The sequence below is a fragment of the Bradysia coprophila genome, assembly GCF_014529535.1.
Source record: "Bradysia coprophila strain Holo2 chromosome IV unlocalized genomic scaffold, BU_Bcop_v1 contig_144, whole genome shotgun sequence".
In the NCBI taxonomy this organism is placed as follows: Eukaryota; Metazoa; Arthropoda; class Insecta; order Diptera; family Sciaridae; genus Bradysia; species Bradysia coprophila.
In genome coordinates this window covers 378,916-389,988 of record NW_023503373.1, presented here as the reverse complement: position 1 = coordinate 389,988, position 11,073 = coordinate 378,916, and the positions used below count along the sequence as shown (strand labels likewise).

Genomic DNA, 11,073 nt, shown 5'->3' with positions numbered 1-11,073 from the left:
ATGCAATTTCCAACTTTTCTTCTCTCGTTGAACAAACGATTTCTTACTGCGATCAATGCTACTTCTGTGAAAGCTACCTCAATCCAAAACATCGGACGTTACAGTTCTAAATAGAAAATAGTATTCCCAAATTTCGCTACAACTCGTTGAAGAGGTTCATTTAGTTGGTAGAGTAACATTTATGTGTATATTACTGCTTGGAAAACTGGTATATTGAGTGCATGCGTCTTTCCCCTCATTGCATTGGGTGTACATATATAAATTCTTCAGTGTATACGAGTAGTCAAAACAGTGTGAATGCGTGGTTAGTTGTAGCACTATATCGCTCTCTCGCTGAAAATGAATCGGTGTAATTTCGTCTAGAAGAGAATTCATGAAATCATGAGATTAGTTTCAATTCGAACTGGCGTTTCTTTCAATTTTTTCGTCTTCACTACTGTATTTAGTTAGTGTTTTCTTTTCATTTTACATGTTTTAACCTTTCACAAGCATGAACATGAACGACCGAAATGATCATCAAACTCACTGGCTTACTAAAGTCGTTATAGCGAAATGTTACCTATGTTCATCATTTTTACAATGAACATGAGCTACGGACAGTTCGTAGTGAAACGAAAGGAAATGCATCGATTGTCTGTATATATAACATAACATGCATAGCAAGCGAGGGTGCGGTCATCAGATGAATCAATGTGACTGTGAATTGTGAGAGTAAGAATGGTAAGAATGGAAGAGCTGGGTACAAATGTTTCAATGAACATTTTACCGATTTTTTATTTAAATCTTTGAAAAAAATGAATAGCAATGTCGCCGGTACTAGACTAACTAACAAGGGTCACGATCTTCTATTTTATTAAAAATGACAAAATGCTTTACATTTAACAGCGGAAAATGTCCGAACAGTTCAATTATATCTTAGGAATTTTGATAACATAACCAGTCGGATAGTGCATGTCGCAGTGTATAGTAAGTACTTAAAACTTAAGTTTTAATTGATTCGAATGAATTTTTAATTGAGGAATGCACATAAAACATTTAAATGAAAGGGTCAATGTTACGCTTTATGGCCATTACATTGATACAATGTGTTACTAACATGTTATGAGAAATATAATGATGAGACACACTCACTTTAATGTCTAATATGAACCATGTGAAAATGATACACTCTTGGAGATGGATATGGATCGACCCACATTTTCGATCTGGAAAATATTTTTTCTCAAGATCAGAGTGGGAAATGATTTTTTCTTACTTCTAATGTAGATGACTATTTATAGAAAACGTCATAGGGAGCAGCAAAACCTTTTCAAATACTACGCTGTAATTATGTTATTATTGAAATATCTCAGTTAATACTCATCTGAGATGGAATGTGACCTTCACATTCTATTGCCATCTTATAATGTTTATCTCAAACAAATAAACAACTTACTTAATTAACATAACACAATACAATCGACATTAAAAATTCCGTGAATGTTTCATTTGATTGTTAATAATCGTATACTCACAGTCAGAGATTTATGCTTAAAAAGTCGTCTGTATCAAGTCTTGCATAGTAATCGATCTATGAAAACATGAAAAAAAGTCTAAATTTAATTAGACCGTTTCATTTTAATGAATTATGATGATCACTATAAATGATTTAATTGTATTAACTGCCGAACGTACAGTGTACGTAGAACTTTAATCGTTAAATCTACAACATATTTTCAACTTACAACTGTTAGATAAAATTAATGTTTAAAAATTAATTAATTACGTCGAAGTAGAAGTGATTATAAATACTTTATTTTTACATCTTTTTGGTTAATTAATTACAAGAACAGAGATTTCATCTGAAATAGAATTCGAACGTTGTATTTATATACGCGTAATAAATACCATTGACTGAAGTATTTAATTCAATGAAATTATACTTCATATACCATCATGTGTTGTCAATATTTATTTCGCTCTACAACATTCTTTCAATAATTATTAGACCTGGACGATATCTAGTAAAATAGTCGCTAGTAATGGATTTAAAAAAAAACGTTATCTCAAACTCGAGTTATCTACTCTTTTGTTTCCTGTCCATGGGCCGTGTATCATCATGTAAGTATGTAAATATTATTATAGTAGATTCCGTGCTTGTTTGGACTTTTTTTTTGACGAGTTGGAAGTTTGTATCCTGTGCCGAAGCAGTGGTAAGTTATTTGGTAATGAAAATTATTGAAAATGTTAATGAATCAGTTCCATCTACTTTGTTATTCTTAACCTATTACAGACGACAAGCATATGACCAGTATTATTAGCGGGTTTATTACTTCTATTGATTCAAATTTATTAAACGGTTGATCTTGTACTTGTCATTATTTTTGTCGTCGTTATCGATAACAGATGATAACAGATAATTACATATTGCAGGGACTTGGTGAATCTCTTTTTGAATGAGTCCATAGAAACAAAAAAAAAATAACAGATTTAGAACCCACGACACAAAAAACGTTTCGATCAATAAACCAACACTCTAAGCGATTCGGCCACTGGGACATGTTCCTGCTCCAGTTTAGATTATTGTTATTTACATCATTTTACACATGCAGAATAGCAGAATTATTCTGCAACACCTACAATCAAATTCTGTCTACAATAGATTGTTCGACTACGTGTCTAACATGTGCGTTCATACCTATCTCGTTTGTCCATTCGCGTCTCTAAGTGATGGGATAGCATGTAATTAGTGTAGTATGAGTAGGAACACATTTTACTCACTTTTAAAATTTCATCACAATGACCAGACCATACCATACAATCAAAAGATTATTACAATTTAGGTAGATGAGCTGACAGCGCCATCTTACATAATTGTCACGCAAGATGACACACATGTGCAGTGGAAGCATACATGCATGATTCAATTGTTCCGTTTGTCCATTCGTGTCCACAGAGTAATTGATAGCTATACATTCTAATGTGATCTAAATGAAAACGGACGGAGGTTTAAGCAAGTATGGCTTAGTTGGCTAGCGCGTCGTCGTGGTAATTTATATTTTGTCGTTTATGCTCAGGTTCGAAATTGGGATAATTATGTTTATTATTTTTTTAACTTATTAAAAATTAGAAATTCAACCAATTCAAACGTGGACAGTAACTATCATTGACTAAAGTATAATTCAATGATTGTACGGAGCAGCTTATTTAAAAATCACGCACTTCATGGAATCAGATATTAATAGATAAGAACTACCATATTTAAGTATGGATTTTTAAAAAGTTTTCTGTACGTTTTAATTCCTGCCATAGTCTCAAGTATAGCCATGTAACCAGTCCATCTGTTATTTTGTTTGTTCCAGGTCTTCCTTAGTCTTCACCTCTATTTAAAAAAAAACTTTTTTGACGTTGCCGTCGATAACATATTATTTACCGTTTCTAAATTTATGGTCAAACTCCAAAGCCTTGGCGAAATATTCTTGTTTTTTTTGGAAAAAATAAAAAAATTACAAATTATTAGATTTCGAACTTACGCCACAAAAACGCATTGACCACCAATGTTACGCTCTTACCAACTCCACCACGGAGACTTGATATGAGATGTACCGGTTCATATTGTTGTTTATAACGTTTCATACATGCAGAATCCTGTTATCAAATTCTGATTACAATAGATTTCTTGATACATTAGTTATTTACGTCACAAGGACGTGGACATGGATACATGGATCAACTGTTTTGTGCATCCACTCGTATCCACAGAGTGATGAAATAAAACGCATTTCATGTTCAGTTAGGGATTATCGTGATTTTTCTTACCGTCACAAGCTTTAATTGTTGAAATATTCATGACGCCCATATTGTTACTCGTTCCATTATTCGTTTCACCCTGACATTCAAGATTCTATTGCATAGAAAAAGGGGAAATATTATGATAAGAGGATAAGCAAAGCATTGATGTCACAGCACTGAATCAGATAAGCTCTAAACTAAACTATTTCTTCGCAGACGACAGGCATATCACCAATGTAATTACCGAATAGAATTCCTTTGATCGAAATTTAGACACTTTGAAACAAGATACGAAAATACGTTCATCAAATTTCATACTCTATCGTTACACGATAGACAAAACCACTTGAGGATGTGGATACGTCTTAAAAGTAAAAGTAAGAAAACTTATTATCAGTTAACGTTATAATTAAATTAATTTGTTTTCTACTTAATTGCGTCAATAAAAAGTGTACAAAACTTGAACAAAAATTGTATGATTTTCTTGAGAATCAATAAATTATTATGCAAACAATAACTCATGCAGGAAATGGCATACATCAACATTCCTGATACGAAAATCGCTAAAAGAGAATACAGTGAATTTATGCATACCTTTCCTATTAATAGATATTTCACTGAAAAATACCTACTCCATTCAATTATTATACAAATTACATGTTTTTCGCATTGCGTTACGAACAATCGCTAAAACAACGAGTTTGTACTGAGAAGAAAATCTTACGCAATGATATTGCTCTCACATATTTTGCAATACAAAATTTTGTTCGAAATTTTTCGAAAAATTATTATAAATCAACAATTTATTTAGAATTGAATTGGAGTGTAGGTTATGATAGATTTGAATGAAATTGAAACGAACATTTCTCATGATTTCGTAATTTTCTATCACGGACGTGCTCACGTTTTAAAACAAAAAACTGAAAACAATTCCAAGATGACTACGGCGGTATGGCATCTACTTACGATGACAAAAATTAGAGATGTCCTTTGCCTACTGTGGACTTAACATGATATTAACCTCTTGTAGACTTTAGGTAATATCCTTGCCGCTTGTAAAAGGATAAAACTAATGATGATCTGTTGAAGTAATGTACACCATTAAGGGTACGTCTTGCCATCGTATTTATTAAGAGGCATCCGCATCTGTACTTTTACATACCACAAAACCCGAAAAAACGACCCGAAAACTGTCTTAGGAAGTCAAATAAAATGATTCGAATATGCTAGCTTCAGAAAGGTAATTTGGACTTTCACCGTTGGAATTGCGGTGTTACATTTTCCAGAAATTAATAAAATTTTAATAAAATAATGAAATTAAAGTACCTCTGTTTTGAGATCAAATTTTCACAAAACTGCTCACTTTCGTGACAACACCAAAAATATTACAACACAAGAGCGTACTATATGAAAAACTGCCACTGATTCGGTTGGAATTGCGGTCAAAAATTTTTTAAAACAGATCTTTAAATTTCACAAATGTTAAAAAACAAACTGCAATAGGTTTAAGCCAAGGTAAATATAGTGAGGAGGTAATGCCATTCAGACGCACGACCTAGCACATAAGTTCGATGCCAATGACATCTTTTTTTTAAATGGTTGACTACTTGTATTTCACAAAAATATTTTCGCTATCTCACAACAGATGGCCCAACTTTCTATTCCAAGTTTTTGCTTTCAACGAATGAATGAGAAGGCTTTCGTGCCACCGCACATCTGATTCGGTTATATATGGCATAACCTCCTCACTATATTTACCTTGGTTTAAGCATTATCAAAATGTAATAAAGTGGAGTCACACTAAATCGAATCATTTCCGAAAAATGATTTCAAAAATGATGTCATAGATTGCGGATCTGAGCACTATTTCACAGTAATATCAATGACTGACACTGTCGGCAAGTCGGTCACATCTGTCACTTCACAGAACCATATTTTCATGGACAATGTGATCGAAAATTAAATTTCCTAACAAATGAAAATGGAGTCACACTAAATCGAATCATTTCCGAAAAATGATTTCAAAAATGATGTCATAGATTGCGGATCTGAGCACTATTTCACAGTAATATCAATGACTGACACTGTCGGCAAGTCGGTCACATCTGTCACTTCACAGAACCATATTTTCATGGACAATGTGATCGAAAATTAAATTTCCTAACAAATAATTTTGATTTTTAAATTTCGTATCTCAAAAGACCGACTAGAAGACAGTGCCATCGCTAATTTTGGCGATAACAATTTCCACAATCTATTTCGATTAAAATGCTACTTTCAATAGTGGACATATTGGCAGCCAAATTATTGATAATTTAACCGATTTCAGCCTTTATTATACGCTGATTACCAGTGCATACATTGTAGAAGTTGATTTCAGCAATTAAGACAGAAAATACATATTTTAGTCAAAATTTTGTGAGTTAAATTTAAATTATTGTGCTTTTCCGAATTTCCTAGTTGTTTTGAGTTGTGATCGTTGGATAGAGCAAGTATCAATTGTTAAGAAGAATCATGTTGGAGTGTGTCTTAGGAGGAACAAGTTAAAACAAAACGTTGATTCATGTCTCAGAGTTTTATTGTTACTATTAGTTCCCAAATACAATTTTCTTATTTTAAAATCTAAAATCCTGCATTCGGGGTTTTACAAAATCACTAAGGAAACAGTTACATGTAAATTTTATTAATAAGAAGGACATGCAATTTTAAATTAGAAACATCTGGCAAATTGTAGATTTAAAAAAAAAAAAAAAGTTTGCAGATTTTGAACCCTTGCCAAAATATATGTATTGATCACCAGTCACGTGCCCTGGCGGACTCGGCCACAGGAGCTGTTGGTTTTTCGATTAACATTGTTACACAAATACAGAATGACTCCTACAATCAAATCGTGATTTCAATAGGCTTTTGATGAGACCTAACAGCGTTATTCTTCTGAACTTACGTGACTAATCTAAGAATTTGAATTCTCTTGTTTGTCCATTCGTTATTGGAGTGATAGAATAGAATGTTATTAATGCAATATGAATAAAAGAGGAGAATTCATATGATTATTGGCAAACATTTTACTGTTGCAACATTTCTGTAACAATGACCCTACAATACAATCAACCATTTATCACAATTTCATTCGACAAACACTCAGCGTCGTGTTATCTAAATTATTTCTCTACATGCATCTATTTTTCAAACATGTGGAATGCATACATGCATGATTCAATTGTTCCGTTTGTCCACTTGTGTCTACTAGTATCATGTATGCTAGAACATTCTAAAATCTAAAGCCGAACAATGTTTAAATAGACCAACACAATCAAACACTGATTACAAATGATTTTGATTGGATGAGCTGACAGCGCCATCTAACACCTTGCGTGTCAAACATGCACGACATGTAAGCGTCAATTGTTCTTTGCGTTCACTTGTACACAGCAATCGAACAAATAAGAACAAACGAAACTAATGAGATTTTAATAAAAACGGTCATCATCACGAGTGGCGTTGGAGTAATTGGTTAGCGCGTCATCTTGTGAATTATTTTCTTCTTGCATGCGCATGTTCGAAATTGGTTTTTTTTTCATTTTTTTTTTTAAATAAAACTTGATCAAACGAAGAATTTAATTAATTGCCACATATCCACATGCTTATTAATAAACATTTAGCAATTATTTCCATTGCAATTTAATGTAACCCCACTTGAAAGTATAGTTTTCAAATGTGGAAGTTTTAAAAATGATCGAGCACCTAGTTCCGTGGCGCAGTGGTAAAACACTCGCTTCGTGTACATAGGGACCCGGGTTCGAATCTCGTGCTATCTTAAATGGTTAGACAGTGTGAGAATCGACTCTGGGGGAAATTCTCGATGGTAACATCTGATTTCGCGGCAAAATTAATGTGTCAATGATTGACTTGTAGTGTAGCCCCCTACAAATTCATGAGACATATCAATATTGCCAAGGCTTTCGATGTTACCCAACTTTCAAGTTGATACGAGTTTTAGCATTAATCGTAAAATATAGTAAGACATTTCCTGCTGTATACGCATAAAACTCACAATTAGCTTAGCTTAAGTATTACACTCGTTACCCTAGCACACATATAGATGTTGAATGTATTCGATGTTTGATGTTCAATGTTGGATGTTAGATGTTGGCTGTTAGATGTTCAATGTTCGATGTTAAGTAATATATCAAACCATCAACTTGATCGTAGAGAATTTTTTGTATTTTTTTCATTTTTAAATTATTTTTATTCTGAAACATTAAAAATTTAAATCAATTTCATGAAGACCTTAGCCGGATTTTGTTTTTTGGCTTGAGCTTATGTTACCGCATCGAGTTTTTTTTTAAGAAAAGAAATGTTCATTTTAGACCGAAAAAAAAATTAGAAACGATTCGCCAGTCATTTCAGAGTGTTTGTTTTGATATTAATCGGCCAAATATTGGTTGACAATTCTTTTGTTGGAGCTGGAAACAACCACTTCATATTGATGGAAGAAAGAGAACAAAGATATTGAAAATAATAATGATAAAGAAGAAGAAAAATCAAATAAAGTTTAACGTTTGCTACACGACCTTAGAAGTTCGGTCCGCGACAAAAGCTCTTTGAATTCCTTTTGTAAAATTCATTTTGTCAGAGAATTGAGTATTTTCGACTAAAATAAATTTTATCGTCTGTGGAATATAAGTCTCGATATAAACTGAACATGTCGGAAATGTTAAAGAAATAACTCAAATGATTGTTTTTTTTACCTTACAAGTTGTAAGTTACAACTCCGACTAAATTCGAAGCGTTCATCTTCATTGAAGGTCCTCTGATGATCAATTGAGAGTGCATCTGGTTTGTAATGACTGGAAATTAGATGCTTTCCAACCACGATACGGGCAAGTACTTTGGTCGCGAGTACCATTCTGAAAAACAAATTTTTTTCCAAAATTTTATTCCCACTAACATTAACACTTCAAAATATCACTCATAATATTTATGTCTTATAAATATCCCTTTATGTAAATGATATTTTCACTAATTGATTTTACATTCTAGCTTCAATAAAATAGCACTATATTTACGTCACCATTCTTGATGGTAAAAGGGCGTCTTCTTCCCATAATTGGGTGAATTTGAAACGTAGTTATGTGTAACACACTAATGGAATCAATAAGTTGTGATAACGTAATGAAAATGCTAACACAGAATACTTAAATACAAAATCATTTCGTCGAGTAATTCAATAAACTCGCGTTATTTTAGACAGAAGTCCATTTATTTAATTTAAGAAACCACACTTAAGTGGAATAGTAACAGGATGAGAAAAGATAATCTCAGATTAATCAGATAATTCACTGCATAAAATTCTAAAATTCTTTAAACTGAATTCAAACTTAAATTACAACTAAATCGTTCCTACCGATTGAGAATAAAATCCAATGTCTGGCTGTAAAGCCAGCCATTAGAGTTTTCTTTCCAACCAACAAAATACTTTCGACTTCCTTTGATGCCAATAACACTCTGAAAAATCAATTTCTAATATCCTCATTCAAACAAGACCTTCCCTTCTATATTAGGAACATAACAATGTTCGCATCTGCGCAAACGTTGTTGCAAATACGAGACCCCATATAAATCTATGAATTAGATTGCTTGAAGCAAGCGGTTCGTTTTGTATACCAACAACAACCATTATAAAGTACTTATTAGGGGTTGTAATAAAACTATATTTCCAAGTTCTCAATGGTATCTGTCTCTATAGTTGTTTCATCTGTCGACGGAGATTTTGCATAATTCTGTTGAAAATATTTTTTTATTAAATTATCGGTAATTTATGCTGGAACACCGGTTCTGACTGATTTTTTCTTGTGTGACTTCCTTGTCCATCACTCATTAATAATACAAAAAAATATTGGTCCTAGGCCGGCTTTATTTAAGTTCATTACAAGTAAACCGTGCAATGTAAATCTATATTTCATATGAGCTGTAGCACGTAAAATATAAGAGAATCTAAAAAATATCCAAAGTTAGACTAAAACCTTAATTCGTTTTCTGTAACGTTAAAATAATGTAAGTGAGGTAGTAGCTGACCATTTAAGGAATTTTTCAACTTTGGTCATCAATATCTTCGGATTATTTCGATGGAACTAAGTTTTACTTTCGTCAGAATTTAATTTGATCTGTTCCCATCCCGTAGAACATCAAAAATATTGATAATTATTTATTTTTTATTGTAAAAAAGTATTTTACGAAGCACTGTTTTTGTTGACCAGAAAAAAAAACGAGTGTTTCTATAGCTGACCTACTCGGTGTATTTGGGACTAAACCTGTCTTACCCGTTTCTCTTCTATATACTCATTGGAGAGTTTAACCTGAAGTGAATCATATTTCGCCGATCCATGAAGCAGAAGCAATCGTCTTTTCTACCAATCCACAAAGCAATCGTCTTCTCATCTTTTCTACCTCTTTACACATTCATTCCTGGACCCAATACCATATCTGTATATAGAGAAATACAGTTAAAACAATCTCTGATACATCTCGCAATGAGAATGGACTTTTTTACCTGTCGTCTTAAGAAAGACGCACAGGGGTTTAGAGGGTCTACTACGGATTATCTGTGTAAAAAAATGAAATTTTGTCCATCGACCAACTGTTCACTCAGAGTCTCAGCGTCTGTTTCAGTTCGCTTAAAGCTTCAACTTAAAGTTGCCAAATCGCAATGTAAAACCAGGCATGGCCCCTTCTAATGATTATCACAACGCTACTGACTGTTTGCTAAACACTGGACGCCCATGTAGTTTTCCTATTACAGCGGTGGGACTTTAGTGATTCCAAACGTCCTGTATAAGGACGCATCGATTTGAACTACATTGGATCGTCAATCAACAATAACGCCGCGACGATTCTCGTTTCAGTTTCTTTCCCTTTCTAAAGTATTCTTGTTGTCCATGAGTTGATGACAATAATTTGTGATTTGTGATAGACCAAATTTTGTATATCTCTCGGACCGGCAAGTAAAAGATTCGATTATCTTTGTTTCAGTAGCTGACCACAACCAAATTAAAAATTGTATTACATTTTTCGCAATAATTTATTCGACATTATTCGACACATTTTCACTCTTATTTCACTGATATTAACCATTTTCAATGATAAAAACGCATAAAAACACAAAATATCAACGAATTTTTATCACATCATTTTGTACACAACAATGCACATGGAAGGTTAATTTGTCACATGAAGAAAAATGTACGGAATTTGGTGCGGTCAACTACACAAACATGGCATATTTTTGATGCAATGTTTTGA

At 33.0% G+C, this 11,073-nt stretch overlaps 1 long non-coding RNA gene across 1 annotated transcript; it reads right to left on the bottom strand.

Moving 5' to 3' along the window:
• Nucleotides 1-7,342: 7,342 nt before the first annotated feature.
• LOC119071357 lies at nt 7,343-9,266 on the bottom strand. The gene is made up of 3 exons (XR_005086624.1): nt 9,179-9,266; nt 8,523-8,681; nt 7,343-8,024 (listed from the first exon to the last, which is right to left on the bottom strand). It is a non-coding gene; the product is annotated as an uncharacterized LOC119071357 (long non-coding RNA).
• Between the last annotated feature and the right edge of the window lie 1,807 nt (nt 9,267-11,073).